This window comes from Neopsephotus bourkii, unplaced genomic scaffold, assembly GCF_033783945.1.
Source record: "Neopsephotus bourkii isolate Nb327-2 ecotype Australia unplaced genomic scaffold, CSIRO-AGI_Nbou_v1 NB_821, whole genome shotgun sequence".
In the NCBI taxonomy this organism is placed as follows: domain Eukaryota; kingdom Metazoa; phylum Chordata; class Aves; order Psittaciformes; family Psittacidae; genus Neopsephotus; species Neopsephotus bourkii.
Window position 1 is genome coordinate 3,215,278 of NW_026901317.1, and position 24,230 is coordinate 3,239,507.

Sequence of the window (24,230 nt, forward strand, 5' to 3'; positions counted from 1 at the left end):
AATGGTAGCAGATGAAGGGCAAAGAGACAATCCTAATAAATATAGAATCATAGAATCATTTAGGTGGAAACTACCATTAAGACCATTGAGTCTAATTGTAAACCTAATACTGCCAAGTCCATCACTAAACCATATCCCTAAATGCCACATCTACACATCTTTTAAATACCTCCAGGGATGGGGACTCAACCACTTCCCTGGGCAGTCTGTTCCAATGCTTGGCAAGCCTTTTAGTAAAGATGTTTTTCTTAACATCCTAGGTAAACCTCAACTGGTGCTTCTTGAGACCATTTCCTCTTGTCTTCTTGCTTGTTACTTGGGAGAAGAGACCAATACCCACCTCACCACAGTCACAAATCTCCTAGGCTTGCAACACCTTCCCTACAAAGACTGGCTGGGGAAGCTGGGTTGTTATCCTGTGTTCAGCAGTGGCAGCAATTTTTTCTCCTTCTTAGTAGCTTTTGCAGTGAGTGCTGTGGTTTTGACTTACAGTCTGGGAACAGCACTGGTAACACTGATGTTTTTAGTTGTTGCTCAGTAATGTTTATTCCAACCAAGGACTTTCTGAGTTTCATGTTCTGCCAAGGAGGAGGAGAAACTGGGAGGAAGCAGAGGCAGGACACCTGACCCAAACTAGCCAAAGAGGTATTCCATAACACAGCACATCATGCCCAGGATAGAAACTGGGAGGAGTTACCCAGAAAGGATAGATTGCTTTTCAGGTCAGGCTGGGTATTGGTCTGTGGGTGGTGAGCAGTTGTATTCTTTTTCCTTGTTATTTCCCTTATCATTATTATTATTGGTGGTACCAGTAGTGGTTTCTCTTATACCTCAGTTACTGGACTGTTCTTATCTCAACCCGTGGGAGTTACATTCTTTCGATTTTCCTCCCCATCCCTCCAGGAGCGCAGGAGGGAGGAAGAAGTGCAGGGAGTGAGCATGCAGCTGCGTGGTTCTGAGTTACTGGCTGGGCTTAAACCACGACAGTTGTTCATGCTGGAAAAGAGAAGGCTCTGGAAAGACCTTAAAGCAAACATCGAGTATATAAAGGGGGCTTACAAGAAATCTGGTGAGGGGCTTTTTACAAGGGCATGTAGTGGCAGGAAAGGTTTTCAGCTTTAAGCTGAAAGAGGGTAGGTTTCTATTATATATTAGGAAGAAGTTATTTTCTGTGAGGGTGTTGAGAAGCTGGAATAGGTTGCCCAAAGAAGCTGCAGATGTCCTATCCCTAAAAGTATTCAAGTCCAGGTTGGATGGAGCTTTGACCAATCTAGTTTAGTGGAAGGTGTCCCTGCCCACGGCAGGGAGTTGGAACTAGATGATCTTTAAGGTCCCTTCCAGCCCTAAGTATTCTATGATTCCTTTCAGGATGCTCAGGTAGAGAGTGATAAGGTCTCTCTCCTGAGCCTTCCATTCTCCAGGCTAAAGAATTCCAGTTCCCTCAGCCATTCCTCATAAGATTTGTGCTCCAGACTCTTCACCAGCTTTTCTGCTTTTTCTTTTTTTTTTGGACACATTCCAGAACCTCAATATATTTTTTGTGATGAGGGGCCCAAAACTGAACACAGTACTTGAGGTGCAGCCTCACCAGTGTTGAGTGCGGGGGGATAATCACTTCCCTAGTCCTGCTGGCCACACTATTTCTAATACAGGCCAGGATGCTGTTGGATGCCCTTGCCACCTGGGCCCAATGCCAGCTCCTATTCTGCCAGTTGTTGACCAACACCAACATAAAAGTATTGAGAACACAATGATAAAGGGCAATGCCATCAGACACTTAGCTAGTCACAGTGTATTGTATAGAGTGGTACCATATAGCAGTCTATTTTAGGAAGTACAAGAAACATTAAAACTTACTTGAAATAACACAAAATTAACAAAGCAATCCAGTAAGATTCTGAGCTGCTTGATATACTTTGCAGTGAATTTATAAAATAGTTATCTAGTATCCTGTATTTCTTCTAAGCATGAGAAAACAGAAAGCATTGATATCAAATTTAATGGTGTAATTAGAAAGTTTAATAAGAATCTTTATAATTTGTTAGTATTAACATTAACACTATTGATATGGTTCCGTGCTGGTGAAAATATGTGAGCATGTAGCTATCTTACTTACTGCTAGAAAACATTATAAAGGAGAATATGCCTATATTGTACATTTTATGGAACCTTTTATTGCATGTAAGTGCTAAATATGAAGCTTCTCGCTGTACAGACAAGGGGGATGAATAGTAATATTCACAGGCCGCAATCTTTTTTTCCCTTATAATGGTTTAGTTAGGAAACATTGTAAAAGCATTGTAAACCAATATAAATGACAGGAGAGAAAGGTTCATAATTTTTTTTCTCTTGTGGCCTTCTACTTCTCACGCAAGAAACAATTTCTTCTAACTTCACTGCAGTCTTAATCAGTTCTCCTGTTATAACTTCTCGCTTAATACTTCTGTATATTAGTCATACTTTTTACTCACGCCTTATTGATCTAGAGAGTATGCTAAGCATACATACTTCAGTCCTTTTGACGTGTGCTTAATGTTTTTAGCCCAATCACAAGCAAATAATGTTGTAGGTTTTCTTAGTAAACCAACATGTTAGTCAATAAATGAATATGTAGCTGACTTTATGTGGGAGTGTTCAGATTAAAACGTAAAATGCTCATAAACTGTGAAAAAGCAGAATTAAGACAAGCTCTGTAGTCAAATTTTATCATAGTGGCACACTTTTTTTTTTATTATTTATCCTGTTCAAATGCTACTCTGGAAGTGTACTTACTTTCATATGTTGAGATCAGTGATCTCTTTCAGGGAATTCGGGAGAACTTCCAGGCCCTCCTACTATAGTGCAGAGTCACTTTAGGACAAATGTATTCCACTTTCTTTATCTGCAAGTGCTAGGTCAACCTCCATTGGAAACTTTTCTGTGACCTGCTGCTGAAAGCATAACTACTTCACCCACAAAGCTACTGGATAGCTATTCCTGAGTAAACAGCTAATAATTTTTACAATACAGAAATCAATTAACCAAACAGAGAAAAACATAAATCACTATTCAAAGTCAAAGATATTGCTAAGTTGCATAAAATTGTAAATTTTATACCAGTTTTCTTCTGTTTTCTCATGCTTAGAAGAAATAGATGGCTGTGTTATACAAATTTAGTGTTTAATACTAGATCATTGTATTTTATTACACCACACTTGGGAAGTTTGAATTAATTAACTAATTCCTTAATTTATGGTCAAAATGAATCTTATGTTGTCTTTCTAAAGAGGATGGAGAAAGACTGAAGAGACATAGGCATCTCCTGGTGGGTAAAGAATACAGTAAATGTCTCTTTCACTATGTGAGAAGTAGTCCTACCTGTCTGTCATCTGCAGGGGATCCAGTATTTCAGAGTAGCATTTTGCTGTGAGACTGTATTTCCTTTTCTAACAAGCTTTTCGTAAAACTTTCATCTTATACTACATCACACTTGGAATGTGAATATTGGGATAGATTAACAATATTTCTGGGTTGGAAAACTTGAAACAGGAACTTTGTTATACAGACCTATATTTTTTCTTTTTTTTTTTTCCTGTGTAAGGTTTTGCAACTGTGTAGATGGAGCTGACCTCATATGTTAAAGGTCTCATTTAACTTTTATAATTTGCTTTTGCATATTTGATGTTTTCTGTGGTTATCAGGGATTAATGTTCTTTTTTTAAGATTAGAAAGGAAATGATTTTGCTAAATTAACTTGGCATGGTTGCTTGCATTTCAAGTTGTTGATGTTGTCCTGAGATTTAGCAAAGCGCTTCATTTCCAATAAATGTCATAATCATTATAGCTGCTTTTCATAGATTTGGTTGGAAATGCAGTTAGGTTTATTTCCCCAAACTCATTGTCCTCTTAATTTTATTTTGTTTCCTCTTGATATTTGCTTTCATTACTGAATATGTGTTCATTTAAAAGATGTGAGCCACCACAGAATAATATATTACAACTTCATAATAATTTTACTGCTTATTTCCACATTTTAATTGTAAATACTGAGTTGCTCATTTGTACATTGGTATACCAGTGAGAACACAGAGATTTTTAATGACATTTGAAACATTTATTGAACTAATACAACCTAAGCCTCTATTAAATGGGATGATGACAGTTTTACAGGATTAGAAGAATTCAACAAATCACATCAATTTCATGCATACAGCAGAAAAAGTAACAAGAACTTTATGGAATTTTTTTTTTTTAAGATGTACTATGGCAATAAAAACGCTCTTTTTTCTGGTCTTCTTTTTTTTATATATGAATTTTATGAAATGGGAAAACACTGTGTTCGTAAAAGTACCTAACATCATTTTACATTTTAAGGTGGGTTTTGTTTTTGTTTTTGTTTTTTTTTAATGTATGACTGAATGCATTCTGGTAAGTCCGAATAATTCTGGTAAGTAAGTCTGAAAATTTCCATGATTTCTAATAAAGTTAGAGTTTGTGTACTATATTTAGGGTTAATTTAACGAAGCTTTCCAGGCTTCATTTAAGGTCCATTAGATTCAGGTGCTTCTATGACATAATTCACATTGTTCTAACAAAAATATTTTAAAAAGACAGTTTGAATCTCCCTCTGGTGAGTTCTATCTCTCTTCATTAATTATGACTCTGATTAGTTATCGAACTAATAAAGGACAAAATTAGATAGAGTTAATTTCATGCTGTTCACAACTTGGTTTTATATACTGATCAATGAGAAAAGTAATTAAAAAAACTAGGTGTGGAGAGAAGTACTAAAGATACAGAAAAAGTGTCAAAGGGTAAGCTTTGAAATTTGGAATTTGAAAACTTGTGGAATAAAATTATTAAGGCAAATGGGAAATGGAGATGTTGTATACAACTATGATTCTATGAACTAAATAGCCTGAAACACTTTCACATTGAGAATCAAGGTTAGTCAAATATTTTTATATTAATCTCTCCTAATTTTTTTTTCATTTATAAAATGGGGATAATAGCTTTTCTCTATTCACAAAACAGTTTTGAAAAAAAAATCATGGAGCATATGCATACTGTCACAGTAACACAAAATGTACAAGCAGAAGAAATTTCCATTTCTGAAGTAGGGTGTAAAGTGCAGAGCATGAAGTCATGGATGCAACAGTAACAAAAAGCTTTAGTAAGAGATTATTTGATTGAGTAATTAAATTCAACATCATGATATTTGTGTCAAGAACACAGACATATGGAATTTGTGTACATCATCTGATTTCTGTCATTCTTAATTTATGTACTTGACTTTGTAACTTGTGTGAAATTTTACTAAATATATTCTATGTAAATATGAGTGATTTTTCGCTTGTGGTTGTATCACTCCTTTATTTATTTCTATTGCATGACCCATAATTTAATGGAATACTCCTTTTTTTAAAAAGTAGATTTTTATCAGAACTTGCAGACTTCCCTGAAGTTCTGCTGAAGCTCTGCCAGGAAAACCAGTGTAAGCTATAAAAGTCCCACATCTGAGAATAGGTAGAGTAGCTGAGTTCTAAGAAATAAATTCATCTGTACAGTTACTTATTAGCAAGAGGAAAGCCATTTCATTTCTGGTACTCCGTTGGTGTAGGAAGCAATAAAATAAAATTAAAAGAAAAATAAAAACAGAGGAAAAATATCCATTAAAAGGCACCAATTAGAGACATATAATGAGAATACCTGTAGCATAAAGTGGATTTGGATAATATCATCCAAATAAAGACAGTTTTATTGTAAATATCCTCTAAATATTGAACAACTTCTCACAGATATTATTTTAATATTACCCAATAAATAACAAGTTTCAAGAACTGCTATTGCTTTTGACATCATGAAAAAATCTACTGTGATAGTAGACTAAAGCAACAGCTTTGCAGAGGCCTGGTTTTGTTTTGCACTTGGGACTGGTCTTTGATTGTCTTAATAGCTTGTGAACCATTTGGGATGCTTTGAGACAGAAGCTGTTAGAAATAGGAATGCAAAATGCTAACTTCCCTAGATGTATTCCTAAATCCTCTGGGGTTGGAACTGCAATTTGTAATCATCTTATTTTCATTACAGTATGTAGTACAACAATCTTTTTTCATCTTTCTTTTTTCCTTTTTTTTTTTTCTTTTTCAAATCTTGCAAGCTGGAAACATGGAAAAACCCTGCATACAAAAACTACAAGGAATTAAACTCCAGTATTCTTTGGGTCATGCACTGTAAGCGTCTGGCTAACTTTTGTGCATACATTCTTTTATACTTGTTTGTGCATTATGTAGAATAGAATCATAAGATATCTCAAGTTGCAAGGCACCCATAGGAATCATTGAATCCAATTCCCTGCTCCTCTCAGGAATACCTAAAACTAAACTATATAGCTAAAAGTGTCATCCAGATGCTCCTTTAACTCTGCAGAACTTGAAGAGCACACATGTGTATACTTACAGATACGCATACACATGTATGTTTTTTGTGTAAACATGCATAGTATGTGGACATAAAACATTCTAATGACCTGTCCTGGGTTCAGCTACAGCAGTCATTTTTCTGCTTCTAGTAGCTGGTGCAATGAGTGCTGTGGTTTTGACTTTCAGCCTGTGAACACTGCTGGTAACACTGATGTTATTAGTTGTTGCTCAGAATGTTTGTTCTGACCAAGGACTTTCTGAGTTTCATGTTCTGCCAAGGAGGAGGAGAAGCTGGGAGGAAGCAGAGGCAGGACACCTGACCCAAACTAGCCAAAGAGGTATTCCATACCACAGCACATCATGCCCAAGATAGAAACTGGGGGGAGTTACCCAGAAAGGATAGGTTGCTTTTCAGGTCAGGCTGGGTATTGGTCTGTGGGTGGTGAGCAGTTGTATTCTCTTCCCTTGTTATTTCCCTTATCATTATTATTATTGGTGGTAGCAGTAATGGTTTGTGTTATACCTTAGTTACTGGACTGTTCTTATCTCAACCAGTGGAAGTTACATTATTTCGATTCTCTTCCTCACCCCTCTGGGAGTGCAGGGACAAAGAAGTGTGGGGAGTTAGCATGCGGCTTTGTGGTTCTGAGTTACTGGCTGGGCTTATACCACAACAGTTCTTTGTGGTGCCCAACATGGGGCACGATAGACAAGGGCATCCAGTCTCCAAGGGGATCAATCATTTTAGAGATGATATATCATAGGCCGGATACTGGGAATGCATCTGTAGATGCAAGTGAAGTTGAATGTACACAACCCATGTGGCGGAAATTTACACAGAGTGCACCATCATCATATACCGACTCATTGGCATCAATAACCTGGAATGACATAGCACCACCAACAGTGGATGAAATGATTTGTCAACTCTGAGAGTTCAAAGACCATCTCACCCCTTCCATCATTTCAGCTGTGGAAAAACTGTCTCAGGAGTTCAAACAATGGAGAGACGATCTATCCAATCTATCCAGCTCCTCATGTGTACCAACCCACTTCTCAGCTATTAATAGAAAGCATCCTACTGCTCAAGAGAGAAGACATATAAGGTACACATCACGGGCCACCCAATGGTTTTACTGGTGGAATCACGGAGAAGACATGAGAAACTGGGATGGAAAACCTACCTCAGCTCTGGAGGAATGGGTGTGTGAATTGAAGAGGAGAACAAAGGTCAAAGATGATCATCCCATGAAAGCTGCAGCTTCAGTCTCTGGTGAGCAGGTTCCCAGATGGAGTGGAAGAGCTGATTTTACTCCAGCTCCTGTGATAAAGACTAATCCCTTTCGACAAGACATAAGTGACCAATGTTGTGATGACTTTTAGCGGGGCCTTGCCTCCAGCCAGGTGGAGGTAGGGGACAATCAGATTTACTGGACTGTGTGGATCAGTCGGCCTGGCACATCAGTTCCACAGAGATATAAGGCTCTAGTAGATATACCCTGATGCCATCAAGCTGTCAAGGGGTGGAACCCATTTATATTTCTGGAGTGACAGGAGGATCCCAAGAGTTGACTGCACTGGAGGCTGAAATCAGCCTGACTGGGAGGAAATGGCAAAAGCACCCTATTGTGACTGGTCCAGAGACTCCATGCATCCTTGGCATATCCTACCTCAGGAGAGAGTACTTACAGACCCAAAAGAATACCGATGGCTTTTGGTGTTACTGCTTTGGAAAAAGAGGAAATTAAGCAGCTGTCCACCTTGTCTGGTCTCTCAGAAGATCCTTGTGTTGTGGGGTTGCTGTAGCTCGAAGAACAAGTGCCAACTGCGAACACAACAGTGCACCGGCGGCAATATCACACCAACCGAGACCCCCTGATTCCCATCCATAAGTTCATCAGACTGTAGAGCCAAGGAGTGATCAGTAGGACCCACTCACCCTTTAGTAGCCCCATATGGTCAGTGCAAAAGTCTAACGGAGAGTGGAGACTAACAATAGACTATCGTGGCCTGAATGAAGTCACACCACCATTGAGTGCTGCCGTACCAGACATGCTAGAACTTCAGTGTGAATTAGAGTCAAAGACAGCCAAGTGGGATGCCATGACTGATATTGCCAATGCATTTTTCTCAATTTCTTTGGCAGCAGGATGGAGGCCACAGTTTGCTTTTACTTGGAGGGGTGCCCAGTTCACTTGGAACCGACTGCCCCAGGGGTGGAAACACAGCCCTACCATCTGCTGTGGATTGATCCAGACTGCACTGGAACAAGGGCAAGCTCCAGAACACCTGCAATACACTGATGACATTATTGTGTGGGATGATACAGTGGAAAAAGTTTTTGAGAAAGGGAGGAAAATAATCCAAATCCTGCTGAAAGCTGGTTTTGACATAAAATGGAGTAAGGTCAAGGGACCTGCACAGGAGATTAAATTTTGGGGAATAAAATGGCAAGATGGATATCACCAGATCCCCACAGATGTGGTCAAAAAGATAACAGCAATGCCTCCACCAACTAATAATAAAGAAACACAAGCTTTCTTGGGTGCTGTGGATTTCTGGAGAATGCACATCCCAAACTGCAGCCCTCTCTATCATGTGACCCAGAAGAAGACTGATTTTAAATGGGCCTCTGAGCAACAGCAAGCCTTTGAGCAAATCAAAGGCGAGATGGCTCATACAGTAGCCCTTGGACCAGTCCAGACCAAGCCAGATGTAAAAAATGTACCGTACACCGCAGCCAACGAGAATGGACCTACCTGGAGCCCCTGGCAGAAAGCTCCAGGGGAGACTCAAGGTCAACCCCTTGGCTTTTGGAGTCGGGGATACAAAGAATCTGAGGCCACCTATACCCCAACTGCGAAAGAGACACTGGCAGCCTATGAAGGGGTTTGAGCTGCTTTGGAAGTGATTGGCACTGAAGCACAGCTCCTTCTGGCACTCTGGTTGCTGGGCTGGATGTTCAAAGGCAGGATCTCCTCTGCACATCATGCAACCGATGCTACATGGAGTAAGTGGGTTGCACTGATTACACAACGATCTCAAATAGGAAATGCCAGGAATTCTAGAAGTCATCATGGACTGGCCGGAGGGCAAAGATTTTGGAATGTCACCAGAGGACTAGGTGATGCATGATGGACTTAAACTACGACATGGTTTGAGATACTTGGTTTCTGAAACATCCTAACCATTTTCTTTTGAAAGGGACTATGGAATGTCTTATTGATTAGTTGAGCTGCAAAGGGGTGCACTCCCCTTTATGTAATGGGGATGAACGACTGAACTATATGAATGATCCTGAAGGTGAAAACCCTGTATATGGATATCAATATTCAACTGTAACATCTCTGCTAGACATTCTAGTCTACCTTTACTGTAAAGGGAGAGAAACTGACATTTTCTGGCTGTGGTTAACATATCCTATTTTAAAAGCTTATTCCAAATTGAGACAATTTACACTTGCTTCCTTCTAGTGATTAGCAACAATGTCTAGACTGCCATGTTCTGTATAGATGTCTACACCACAAATGTCTGAAGTTAAGAGGGCTGTTTTTTTTTTTATGTAATGATAACAGTGGAACGATGTGGAGTCAATTTTGGACCCCATTGTGGTGTACTGGGGTTTTTTTAATTACTGAATTTTATTGGTATTTAAAGATATTAATGGCCATACTAGTGTGATAACATTCACAAAATAAGAAGGAGAAATGTAAAATAGCTGTAGATATCTTAGAAACCTCCAGAACTGGTAAGCTCATAGGCAACACAAAACAGAGAAGTGGCTTATACACTGGATGTGTGTCTTACTATTCAAAGTACCTAGACAGTCTGGAGAAAAACTTCATGAAGTTCAACAAGGGGGAATGCAAATTTCTTAACATGGAAAATCAAAAATTGTTTTTCCAGTTGCTGGAAAGCAACTTTGCAGCAACTGGGTGTCCCAGCAGACCAAAATTTGATCATAAGTCAGCCATGGGCCCTTGCAGTAAAGACAGCTAACAGCCTCTGGGTGCCAAGCACTCAAGCAGAGCATCACCAGCAGGTCAGGGGAGGTGAAATTTCCCCTCTGCTCAGCATTGGTGAGGCCACACCTGGAGTGCTGTGATGTTGGCATGCCGAAACAAATCCAGTGAAGGGTAAAAACATAATTAAGGGACTGAAACAGTTTCTGATAAACATTGAATTGCAGAATAGCTACTGAAATTTTAGATTCTCCCAAGGATGCTGGAACCCAGTTTTATACAGGAAAAACTGGAGCAGTTCATATTCTGAATCTATTTTATAAGTTATTCATATCCTTAAATCCTACTTCTTGCATCTGGATAAGACATTGAAAATCTGCCTAGTAGTGTTGTTCATTAATACAATATGCAGCTGAAATCAATAAAATATGAACTGAGGTATTCACTAATAAATATTTTTAAAGGCAATTATTGCAGATTTTTTTATGTATATAAAAGAGAATATTATGAAAACACCTCATTAATTCCTAAGTTTTAGAGAAGAAAAATATTTAACCACAACTTTATATGGATAAAAGAAAAGAAATAGATGAATTTCTAAAACAGTGGTATCAATATGGTTTTATAGCTTTCTGAGATGTTAGAATCTTCAACAATTAACAAAACCCATCAGATTTTTCCCATGTGTGTTTTCATTAGCTTAGATGTAGATTCAGAATTGCTCAAGGATCAACACCCAACAAACAAAACGAGGAAAAAAAAACCCTTAGGAGCTTCTTAACCTTCCCCTCAGACGATTTCTTAACCTTCCACACACTTTAATTTAAAAGCCAATGAGTTACTCAAAGATATAACCATAAGTCAACCTGAAGGAAATCTTATAGCTGTGTAGGTGATGGAACAAAACTGTAACACACAGATGACTTCACTGTTACAAAAGTAATCAGCTCTTCAAGTCAGCTATGAGAAAACTGCACATTTTCAAGACAGATATAAATATGCTTAATTTTTTTCTATGTGTATTGAAAAGTGTGAAGTGAATTTAAATTAGTCTAGTGGAATATGTGTCACAATCATCAATACATACACTTACAGGGTCTAACAAACTGAAGTTTCTGGAAAAGAACAAATTTGACTATAGCATGTTTCTTTTCAAAAAAAGAGAACAGATCTAGAATACTTGAAAAACTGAACTGTATAGTGATATTACATAGCACCTAATAACTGGAAAGAAAGAACAATATATATTATCATATACATTATTAAAGTATTAATTATTTTATATTTTTCTGAACACTTTTGACATAGTAAAAGGTAGCCTAAATATTGACTATTGTTGATAGTGGGGAATGTGGAGGGAACACCATTAAAATACAGTCAAAACCTTTACAGTAGCTTTGAATGTGTAGATTAATTCTAAGCATTACCTTTCTTACTGTTACATACATGACATGCTACTAGAAAAAAAAAAAATTCATTCAGATTTTGTGCCTTGAGACACCAGACTGCATTTACACCGAAGTTTGCCCCAGTCCAGATTCAGGAGCTTGCACTTGGCCTTGTTAAACCTCACGAGGTTTGAATGGGTCCACTTCCATGTCAAGGCTGTTAAGGTCCCTCTGGATGGCATCCCTTCTCTTGAGCATATCAACTTTACCACGCAGCTTGGTGATGTCAACAAACTTGCTGAGAGTGTGCTCAATCCCACTGTTCATGTCATTGATAGAGACACTGAACATTCCTAGTCCCAGTGCAGTTGCTTGAGGGACACCATTAATTGCTGGTTTTTACTTGGGCATTGTGACAATGACTGTAACTCTTTGACCATGCCCATTCAGATGGTTGTTTATCAGTTTAATAATCTATCCATCAAACCCATCTCTCTCCAATTTAGAGGTCAAATTTTGGTAATGCTTTGGAAAGCAATTCTCTTTGAGAAAAAAATTTAGATCTTGGAAACCCCATGATGAGCCAAAGTTCTTGCTGTATATTAATATGCTTTGGAAGAGTTGAGTAAAATGCCACATCTTTCTTCTGCTAAGTACTTTTCAAACAGTAACATAAAGCCCTTTTCTCTAAATGCAATGTAAGTGATTAATCAGTAGACAAGGGGACGATGCAGTAACGTGAAATAAAGGAGAAAAAAAAAAAGAAATTTGACAGAAAAAAAAGAAGGCTTGTAGAACATGAGAGGGATTCCATAAAAAAAAAAATCTGGGTAGAACTTGTTTTTTTTCTAGTGGCTCATCATGTATCATTAAGCAAGCTGATGCTTAGGAATAATCTATAAATACAAAGCTGCTTTGAAGGTTGTAACTACCTCTCGCTAGTGCATATATTGTGAATTCACAAATTATTGCTTGTCATAGCTTTTTTCTTTTTTAAAAAATATGTGAAAAATCATAGTGGATGAATATATCTTTTACCCTTTACCTTTTTTTTAATATTTGCAGGTAAAGCCAGTTGGAACTTTTAAATATACAAAATTACTTCTACTTCAATGCTCAAACTTCTGTAAGTTATAACCTAGAACTAAGACATTTATAGCTATGACTAATTCAGCTTAAAAAGGTTTGCTAGTAAAAATGCCAGTTAGGACTAACATTTCCAGTAGGGTTAGAATCTTAAAATGTAAAAATACATAATGGAAATCCCAGCCAAGAGAGTCTTCTATTGAGAATTATACTGTTAATTATCTCAGCCTGGTGATTCTGCTCAGTGGCTCACATGTATACATTATTTCTGCTAATTAAGCATTTAGTTAATGCTAGTAATATTAATGTTAAGTAAATAAATATGGTATCAGTCTGTAAATACTGTCTTTTACTAACTTTGTTAATACCTAATTTCTTTGCTCTAATTATCTTGCTAAACACCAATAAAATGCTTTATTATACTTTATATTAGTCTATTAATAGCAGTTCAATTACTTTTGTATTACTTGTGTAATTTAGAAGAACTTAAAAGCAAACAGTTACATTTTATCTTTTTACAGCGTATGAATGATCTTATAATTAATATTTAATTGCAAAAATACAAATACATTTCTTAATTTGTGGTGTGATCTGTTCATTAAATACTCAGTAATAGAGGCTAAACATACAAAGAGCAATCTTTCTTAAAAAACATAAAAGAAAATTTCTGTATTCAATTATATTGTCAATCATTCAGAAAGATTATTTTTATCTGTGATTATCAAAACATTTTTAATCAGAAAAACAAATCATGACATCTGAAATCTATATTTTAAATTCTACCAGAAGTTTCATGCATACAGCTCCCTCTCACAGTAAATTAAATCTCAAGGCCAGAAACCTCACAGGGAAAAGTATTTTCTTACTTCCTCCATTCACTAAGAAGTGATAGAACTACAATAGAAATCCTGTTTGGCAGAAGTACTCATAAATTGAATGAGGTCCACTGTAACTGAGACCAATTACAGTTGAACCACTACAGTGTTCCAAGGGATTCATGTGGGACAAAGCAAGCAGCCTCTGTGGCACACAGCACAAAAAACAGAGTGGGTATTTGCTGCAGACCCATTCAGGCACCTGAGTTTTTTCCAAGTATGTATTTTTGCTACAGTTGCTTTTAGTAAAAGGTGAGGCACAGTTTAATCTTCCGGGTATAAGATGGCAGTCTGAAGCAGATGTAGACAGGGAGAGAAAACAATTTGGCTGGCATTTTTTCCTTCCCAGGAATCGTTTCTTAATTGACTTGTGAAAGGAAATTCTATCTAAGCAAAGTATGCCCTATGCTTAACACCAAAACAAGTCTATATTGTCAGTATTACACTGTGTTACAGCACTTAAGTGTCAATCATAGTAGACATTACAGTTGGTAATAGTAAGTTGTCTATAGCTACCAAGCAGTACTCAAACTGAAGTCACACTTAGGAGAGAATATTATGCTCATCTCCTCTGATCCCATGATAATGCAATATTCAAAACAGTCCCTGTATTCATTCCCTATCACACAATTTCTTTTTGTACAATAGAATACAGACGTATTTCTAGCAGTGGCTGTATGTGAATCTGAAATTTATTTTTTTTTTCCAAATGTTATTAGTTTGTTTTAAAGAAAAAAAGAAAAGCATCTTGGGAGAGAGTAATCTTTTATTTTATTTTTTTCTCTCTTTTTTCTTTTTTTTTTTTTTTTTTACATCAGCTAAATATTATCAGAAGTACATTTGATCTGGCTTTTTTTATCTTGTCTAATATTTGTTTAATTGCTTTAGGTCTTTCAATGTCTAGCCAGCTGCCAGTCTGCTTCCAGATGACCAGAAAGGAACAATATCATAGAGCCTAGGAGAGGAGGAGCTGTCCTGCTACACTATCCCTTCTTAAGGGCTAATCAGTAGAATGACTTCAGCCCCTTAAAGCCCTTAAAGAGGTGATGTTGTATTACTCCTTTGCAGTTTTCAGTTGCACTGCTGAGAAGTGAAAGGAAGGTACAGTGACTAAAGGATATCTCTAACAGTGCTTAAGTCTTACTGCGATGGATGTTACAAAAGCAAAGAGTGAATGTGCACATAAGGGTTTTGTTTTGTTTTTCTCTCTTGAGCATTTATCTGAACAAACTCTATTGAGATTTAGAGAGGATTGTTTAAACACGGATGAGGTGTGTTATTGTAGAGCAGCTTTACCAATCTCCGCCTAAAGGAACAAGGGAGCAATTCTTAATGTAGTAAAAGAATATATATTAGTATTTTAAGGCTTTTTGACTGCCATTTCCAAGGTGAATTATTTTGCCTTATTTCTGTCCAGCACAAGTCTGTTCAATCTTTGTCTTCACACTAAAACTCTGTCACAGAGAAAATTGGTTTATAAATATTCAGTATGAACTGTATTTGCTGATCAGCTCATAAACATATTAGGAATGGAGAATTTAATTTGTCTCTGAAAAAGTTATATGCACACATAAACATACACACACAAACACACACACTTGCTGTGAAAGTGTACATTAATAAGATACTGCCATATATCTCACTGAAAACATTATATGAACATGTCACATAACAAAACATAGAAATCGCAATGCACAGTTTAATTACAGTATAATGTCAATATGATTCCCATTACCAGTCTTTGTAACATGCTCGCTGAAGCTAAGGGGAGACCTGAACTGCTAGAAAGGAAGTTGTAGTAAGGTGGCTCTTGATCTCTGCCCAGTTAACAGGGACAAGAGGAAGTGGCCTCAAGCTGTACCAGGGGAGGTTTAGATTAAATATTAGGAAAAATTTCTTCACTGAAAGGCTTGCCAAGCATTGGAACAGGATGCCCAGGGAAGTGATTGAATCCCCATCCCTGGAGGTATTTAAAATAAGTGTAGATGTGGCATTTAGGAATATGGTTTAGTGATGGACTTCGAAGTGTTAGGCTTATAGTTGGACTTAAAGGTCTTGTCCAACCTAAATGACTCTATGATTCTGTGACACTAGGTGTCCCTAGTCACCAGGATGCAACGTGGGTCAAAGCCAGACCAAACTCATTGCATTCTCCTAAATGATTTTGTTAATTGTGTATTTTTTGTATTATGTGCTGGGCTGAAACATGTATTCACTCTCCCCATAGCGTGTCTGACTTAGGAAAAAACAATTACACTACCAGTTCATCCACTGAGCTGTGATACAGTCCATTAATCCACTCAACTGCCAAAAGTCTCTTAAGTGATTTTACAAACTAAAAGTTACCAAATATTTTTATACCATCCAATGTACAACTATTTGCAGTTTAAAATATTATTTAATATGCTAAACTTCCTGTTCCCCGAAGATCTTTGAAATGGTTACAGAAGTACAAAGATAAATTAAACACTTGTCTCCAAACCTCGTTTTCATTTTCTTTGTTCAGAATACTACAATTTAGACATATTTTATATTTAGCATTTTCTATTAGGAAAAGGTGCAATGTTATGTGAATAAAACATAGTTTAAGCATTTTGAGCAACTTGAAGTTTCTTATTACATTGAATTGTACCACTTAAATTTCAGTATGTAGTAAGCATTATTTTTATAGGGAAAAAAGAGATGTTCTTAAGAAATGTTTTAGAGCAACAGATTTTGTATTAGTAGTTTGTGAGGGTAGTAAAAGCACAAAATAGTTTGAAACCATAGTTGTATATTTTCTGAAGAATATGTTGCTCAGTCTAATCAGTCACATAAAACTAATGAAGCATTATCACTTCTTCTTTAGCATTTGATATAATACCTAATAAAAAGAATATAACCTGTTATCCTTTCTTGGGAAAATACAGTCATTAGCTGGGATTTAAAAAAACCACCTGATAATACGGTAGCTCATAGCTTTGATATATCACTAGAATTCAACTTGACATGGAAATTTGCATTACTATGAAATAAAAAAAAAACAACACCAAAAACAAATAAACCCAAAGTGAAATACAACTGCTCAGTTTAAGCTTTAAGCTTTAAGTGATAATATATAAAAAACAAAGAGGGAAAAAAGACTATTCAAGTGGCAACAACAGAGCACTGCTCTTTTTCTGTGATTTTTTTCTACAGGAAATAATGTCTTGTGAAGCAGATGTTTTCTTTTGTACATAATCTCTGCCTGGAATTTTATAATAAAATATGTACTCTACACTAATTAATTCTTGTTATTTCCAAAATAATTTTTAAAGTGCCCATTGACTAGGAAAGGAAGCACATCTGAGCTGAGACGTCCAGTTTTAAAAGTTGTATCTTTTTTTTCATGTCAGAAATAAAAGTTTTGAGAATTACTGTAGGAAAATAATCCTGAAGATGTGATCTATAAATCAAATTGGTATATAATAATCTAAAAATAAAAATTTTGCTCTGTCACTTCCCAAATACCTTAATATTGGAATTTTAGATAAACCAATTGAACATACATCTTTTCCTGAACAATGTGAAACAACTCAAATTTGGAATCTCAGAGGGTAAAAACTTTGCCATTTTTATATTTCAGTTCTGAAAATTTTCAAACTGTTCAGTCCAAAACCATTCTATACAGTAACTTTTTTTTTTTTTTTTTCCTACTAAAAATTTTATTCCATGGGAACTTTAAGACAAAATCAGAATTTGCTCTTCTTGGAATTACATAGAACTAGGTTGCTTCTATAATGAAAGTGTTAATACCTCTACGCTGGGGGGGGGGGGGGGGGGGGAGTGGTGATGGAAAAAATTAAGAATAACTTGAATATTTGCCACCTGGGGTTAGATTTTATATTAATAGGTAAATGATGAAAAAAAAGCTAATGACCATGGTGATGAGGAAATTTGTACATTAAATATGAATTTTTCAACTGAACACAAAGAACAAACACACTTTATTGAATCATTGGGAGGTACAGTTGCGCAGATGGTATGGTAGATCCCAAAGCCTGAGTTAGCAAGCAAGAAATTTAGAAAAAGCTTACTTTGTGACAAAGAATACATTACTTGCATTTAGCCCAGCTCAGTGCTGATGTAAACTAGATGGAGAAAGCTTAAAGACAGATAGGAAGTGACATGAAGTGGGGGTGAACTGACTGCAGCAGATGTAATAAAGGTCCTGACAGAATTAGATGTATATGGCAAGGTTTTATGGGATGGGGAGGGGGTGTGTATGCTGCAGAGTGGACTACGTGAGAGGGGTCCAGGCGTTGCCTGGAGTGGGACACATAGTTTCAGCCAGCTTAGCAACAGTGCTGTTTATGGCCAAAGCTAACTCAGTCAGCAAAGCTGGTGGTACATTTGTGGAAAACAATTAACAAGGAGAAAAGTTCTGAGTAGCACTGTGTGAGAGAGAGGAGTGTGTAAATACCCAACAAACAATCAAACAATCAATCAACCAAACAAAACAACTAAACACACAGACACTAGGGTCAGAGGAGGAAGAGGTTTTCCAGACAGCTGAGCAGAGATTCTCTTGCAGTCCATGGAGAAACCACACCAAGGCATAAGTTTTTCTACAGCCTATGGAGAGGACCATGCAAGCAAATAAAAAGAGAAGCAAATTTTTTCTTTTCCTAGAACTAGTTACTTTCTATTGACAAGTATTTAAATAGATGTAAACTTTGTTTATAGTGTATTACTATAATTATTTACAAGGGAAGTCTTGAAAATAGCTAATGATAGAACAAATAAAAAGAATCTTAGTACAGGACTTTTCTGTAAGAGAATATGTGAAAAAAAAAAAAGAAAAAAAAAAAGCATAATCCAAACTTGAAGGGTAACAATGTAAAGAAATAAGCATCTAATAAGTGCATCACACAATAGGTGTAACAGAGCCTATCTCAGAAGCAACAATGCACAATTTTACAGGATCACATAGACGTGAATATGGATCAGGAAGACTGTATATACTATTTAAAGGTACTATATATATACTGTATAAGAGCATATATAATATTTCAACAACATATATGCGGTCATGTTTTTAAAGTCTTATTCTCAACCTATTTCAAATACTACTATAAGGAAAAATACTTTTGGTCAGAGCCAGACTTCCTTTCATTTTTAATAACTGTGAGCCAACTCTGTAAGAAATAATTTGAAGAAAACATTTCTATCTAAAGGAAGATCTGTCTGCAGGATCAGATGCAGAAGGCATTGTGTCTTCTCCGCATTATTTGGAAGAAAGCCAAGCCTGTTCTGGTAACTTCATCATTGTGATAGTGAAGCTCCAGCCCAGACTAATAAGTTTCCCAAAGAGTTTGACAGGGTACACGAGCCTTGAATCTCTATTAGCAACCAGTTTTCTTTATATGTTCTGAAATATGTTAGGCCTTATGGATCTCCAGGGTAAAGGTATTGATTTCCATTTCAGATAGTAGAATAAAAAGGATTCCTGTAAATTAAATTCTTCTTCAAACAGAGTACATTTTATAATCAGAAATGTCATACTTTTTTTTTTTTTTTTTTCATTGTAAGCAGGATGAGAAAGAACTCAGAACACACATGGATCTGAATGCCTCTGACTTACCTCTACTGTCCAGGAGAGGGTCATGCCTTGTTCCAGCACTGCTTCTGAGCCTAATGCTAATGTGACAGATCACAAAGAGGAGAAGGAATTTTAGTTTACTTGCTCTCACATAGCCTGAGAGACCCCCCAGAAATGGGCAGTAACTGTTGAATATAAGCTTCACACAAAGACCGATGGAGTCAAGTAAATTTTTCAAAGAAATCCATAGGTGACTTTATTACATAGCATTGCAGCCTGTAGTTGGTTGGGATGGAATGTGAGAAGGGGAGAATGTGTTATATTTGTCAACAAAATTGAAATAGTACAAATAATCCTGAGGCTGATTAAAGTAGCTTCAAAAATCTATAATGGTACATGCAAGTGCTTTCTGGAAGGAAAATGTAGTCAAGGGAGCAAAGGTAGTAAAGGAAAGGGATTTATGGCCTTAGAAGGCAGGAAGATAAAGGAAGATAAAGGCCTCTGAGAGAAGAAAAAAAAAAAACCACAAAAAAACAAAACACAAGAAAACAACAAAAAAACAGCATCACCACCAAAAACACAAATAGCAAACCAAAACACAAAAACAAAACCCCAAACACAAACAAACAAAAGCAAAACACAAATGTATATACTGGAAAAAGAGCAATTAATGACATCAGGATCCCAGTGATATCTTTTCTTACCGTGTTCACTGGGACTTTAAAAGTTCCTAACACCAGATTCAGTTAGTAAAAGACTGAAGGAAAATTTAATTCAAAATGAATGTGACTTAGCATTATTTATGTCCAGAAATTAGATAGAGGTAAAATTTAATGACACTGCACCTTTATCCAAGACTGCTAGACATACTTTAACCAGTTCTTACTTGCTCATTATGTAAAACTGCTAGAATTTCTGGCTATTTATAAATCCCAAACATGTCAATTGCTTAAGTGAAGCCAGTGAATGAGACATATGTCTCAAACAAGATAGTTCTACTGCAAATGCCCCGTGCTGATATGGTCTGGAAAATGCAGAACATTCATTGTTCATTTGTCCTTTCTAAGATGTTAGCCCTACAGCACATACACACTCAAAAAGTCCTATATATAACCTGTAGACATTTCTGCTAGTGTTCATGGGTAACTAGACAGAAATATTATTTCAATTGGAGATTCTGGAAAACCACTCAAAGTCATCCATTTCATCCTCTGAAATATTGAAATGAAGTTTCATTCTCTTTTTTTTTTTTTGTTATCAGCATGCATAAATAATAACACTAGAGTTGCTTATAGTGGGAGCACACATATAATCAACCTGAACCTATCACTTAAATAGTTGTATACATTTTAAGAGATTAAAGGCATTATTGTATTTAAGGAATTGAGAAAACAGAGACAAAACGTCACTTAAAAAAATATTCTCAGTTCTGTCCTTTTTGCCCTGTTTTTTTGGCTTATAGTCATACTGGTCTTGGTGTCTTTTTCTGTTTTCTGACCCCAAAGGCACAGTGTGATTTAATATTTCTTAGACTATTTTGTCTGGTCTCCAGTTATTGCTGTAGAAGGGCATAGGTCTCCACAGTTCATGTATCATGTATTGCTCATCTGGTTACTTAGGAACATCGTCATTTCGTATATCAAGTGGAATCAAGGGACTGTTTCAGTGCTGAGTCGAGCCCTAAGTGTTTGCCTAGATGAACAGCCTAGACTCCATTTCCTGTATTGACCTGGGACTTTATTTAGTTCCTTACACTTAGGCGTCCATTGCTATTCGTGATGTCCCAGGAACTCCCCAATATCCTCTAGCTGAAGGTCCAAAAACGTGCCAGTGTATTATATGTCTCGTGGGTTTTTTTACTAAGCACAGAGGTATCTTTGATGAGCTGAGATATTTTGATTTGACATACATGTTTAGGCAACTCAGTCCTGTGATAAACAGACTAGATAGATAGAGTACAGCCACCTCATATCTAGAGGTTTAAATTCCTGCATTAGAATTCTACAGTCTGAAGCAGAATCTCCTTCCTTCCTCTTTCCCTCCCTCCCTCCCCTTTATCTCTTCTGCTCATTCATTCAGTCTTTCTTTTACCCTTCTGCTCTCTCTCTTTCCCTCTCCCCTCATGCTTCCTTGTCTTCCTTTCTTTGTTTCTCTCTTTCCCTTCTTTCTTGTCCTGGGTTCAGCAATAGCAGTCATTTTTCTACTTCTTAGTAGCTGGTGCAGTGTTATGTTTTTGACTTTCAGGCTGGGAACAGTGCTGATAGCACCAATGATTTTAGTGTTGCTAAGTCATGTTTAGTCTGACCAAGGACTTTGTGAATCTCATGCTCTGCCAGGGAAGAGGGGAGGAAGCAGAGACAGGACACCTGACCCTAACTAGCCAAAGGGGTATTCCATACCACAGCATGGCATGCCCAGGGTATAAACTGGGGGAAGTTACCTGGAAGGGCTAGATCACTGCTCAGTCTGGCCGGGTATCAGTCAGCGGGTGGTGAACAGTTGTATTCTCTTCCCTTGTTATTTTCCTTATCATTATTATTATTGGTGGTAGCAGGAGTGGTTTGTGTTATACCTTAGTCACTGGACTGTTCTTAACCCATAGGAGTTACGTTCTTTCAGTTCTCCTCCCCATCCCTCTGGGAGTGGGGGGAGGAAAGGGAGGAGGGAGAGAGAGGCTACATGGTTCTGGGCTTAAACGATGACATTTCCTTAATTTCTCTCTCTGACACAAATGTTTATTATTCATTCTTTTGTTGCAAAATTATTTGACGTGTACCAAGTCTTTGTATTGTGTTTATTTAATTCAGTGACAAAATACTATTCTTGTCAGACTTCAAGCATATTCACTTGATAATGCATTCAGGCACTGACAACAAAAAGATTGTATCCCTCTTTTCTAAGCTATGATTGCTGCCCAGAAAAATCAATCAGTTAGTTTCGTTTCAGATTTTACTCTTATTGTTACAATGTGTGCAACATTTAGTCAATAAAAAAAAAAGCAGAAACTGTATCAGAACGTATTTGGAGAAAAGTTAAAAGGACCAGTGGGATTAAACTGCCTGCAAGAAACAGGAAGCAGACAGTGAAGGAAGGCCAGCAAAACAGGGATTCACCCAGGAGCATAGTCCCATGGTATCCAACCAGGAGAGCAAGGCTGGAATAGGGATGGGGAAATGAGGGTAAGTAAAGATTCCAAGGCCAGACAGAAAGCAAAGTCAGGATCAATGAAGTAAAAGGCTGAACAGAGCATGCCAAAAATATTACCCAGGGCAGGGACCTGAGCTGAAATGCCCTCCTCACAGTATCACAGTATCACAGTATGTTAGAGATTGGAAGGGACCTCAAAAGATCATCTAGTCCAATCCCCCTGCCGGAGCAGGAACACCTAGATAAGGTTACACAGGAACGTGTCCAGGCGGGTTTTGAATGTCTCCAAAGAAGGAGATCCACAACCTCCCTGGGCAGCCTGTCCATGTTCGTACCTCACTGAGAAGAAGTTTCTTCTCAGGTTTAAGTGGAACCTCTTGTGCTCCAATTTGTACCCATTACCCCTTGTCCTTTCATTGTTTGCCACTGAGAAGAGCCTGGCTCCATCCTCCAACCAATAGGGCTGATAACACATACATGGAAGACCCAGAGGAGGCTTCTCACCATTTAGATGTTTTCACTTAAGTATAACTCAAAGTTGTACAGCTGAACCTTGTGAGTACTCATGTTAAATGCAGGTGGCTAAAGCCCAAGGTGGGCTCTGGTGTAGAGGAGGTTTATAGAGAAGGATGGTTATAGGTAATTAAAGCCTATTGGTCCACTCAGGGCCCTGAAAGTAGGAGGGCTCCAATTAGAAAACTGCAATTTAGAAACCTTTAAGGAGCCTGATTAGGCTTCACTGAATTTCCATCTGTTTTGCACTCAAATGTTCTTTCCATTTAATTTTTCTGTTAATGTCTAACTAAAGCTCTTTTTCTCTCTTTTTTTTTTTTTTTTTTTTTTTAGTGTCTGTCAAACAACTTGAATACGAAATCACCAAAGAGCAAATGTTTTATAATTTGTGGGTTGGCATGTTGCATGAGCAATCAGGCTACATTCTTACATTTAATGAATTTAAAGATTTGCTGCCAGGAAAAAGTAATCACCCGTGAAATGAAGGTATTTCCAATTGCACTTGAAGTGCATATACAGAAGATATGTAAGACATCATTTTAATATTTTATCATAGCTTCCCAGTCATTGGTCTGCTCTGCCCAGAGTACATTGGTGGTCCGGGCATCTAAGTAAAAGAGCAGGACAAACCGGTTTCATTTTGTCTAGACTTCATGCAGACAGTTTCAAGAGATTATTTAAACTTACAGCTTTCATATTATAAGCATGGCACTGTTGCATATATTTTCTTTCAAGGCAAAATCCTTTTCATCAAAATTACCTACAAATTTATTTAAGCTGCTTCTTAATTAGAATGATTCTTTTCTGACAATGTTTATATGCTTAATTTAGCTGTTTCCAATAAATGATGAGACACAAATTTTGAATTAATTTCAAACACCCAGGACTTCAGTAGCTTCAGGCATAAAGGTTGCCGCATGGAATCAGAGCAGACCTCTATCAAGCTCAGTATTATGCTTCAGGAAGAGGAGTGCCAGTTTTGTCATTTGGAAGACATTTATTACCTTTGTCTTACCTTCCTTCTCTGATTCTGTGATACCCTTTAAAGTGGGATGTCCCTAACAGTGATCAAAATGTAGGCATATTTAGTAGTGATGTTTCGGTTTTGGTCTCTGTTCCCGTCCAACTACTTTCTATGTCTTCCCTCCTAATAACTATTGAATTAGTGTTATCAGAAGAATCACGACTTCAAAATCACTTTCTTCATTTGTGTTAGGTCATTTGTAATTCAGCACTATTTACTTATAGTGAATATTTATCCATATGCACATCATCTGACATATCAGATGATCAAATTT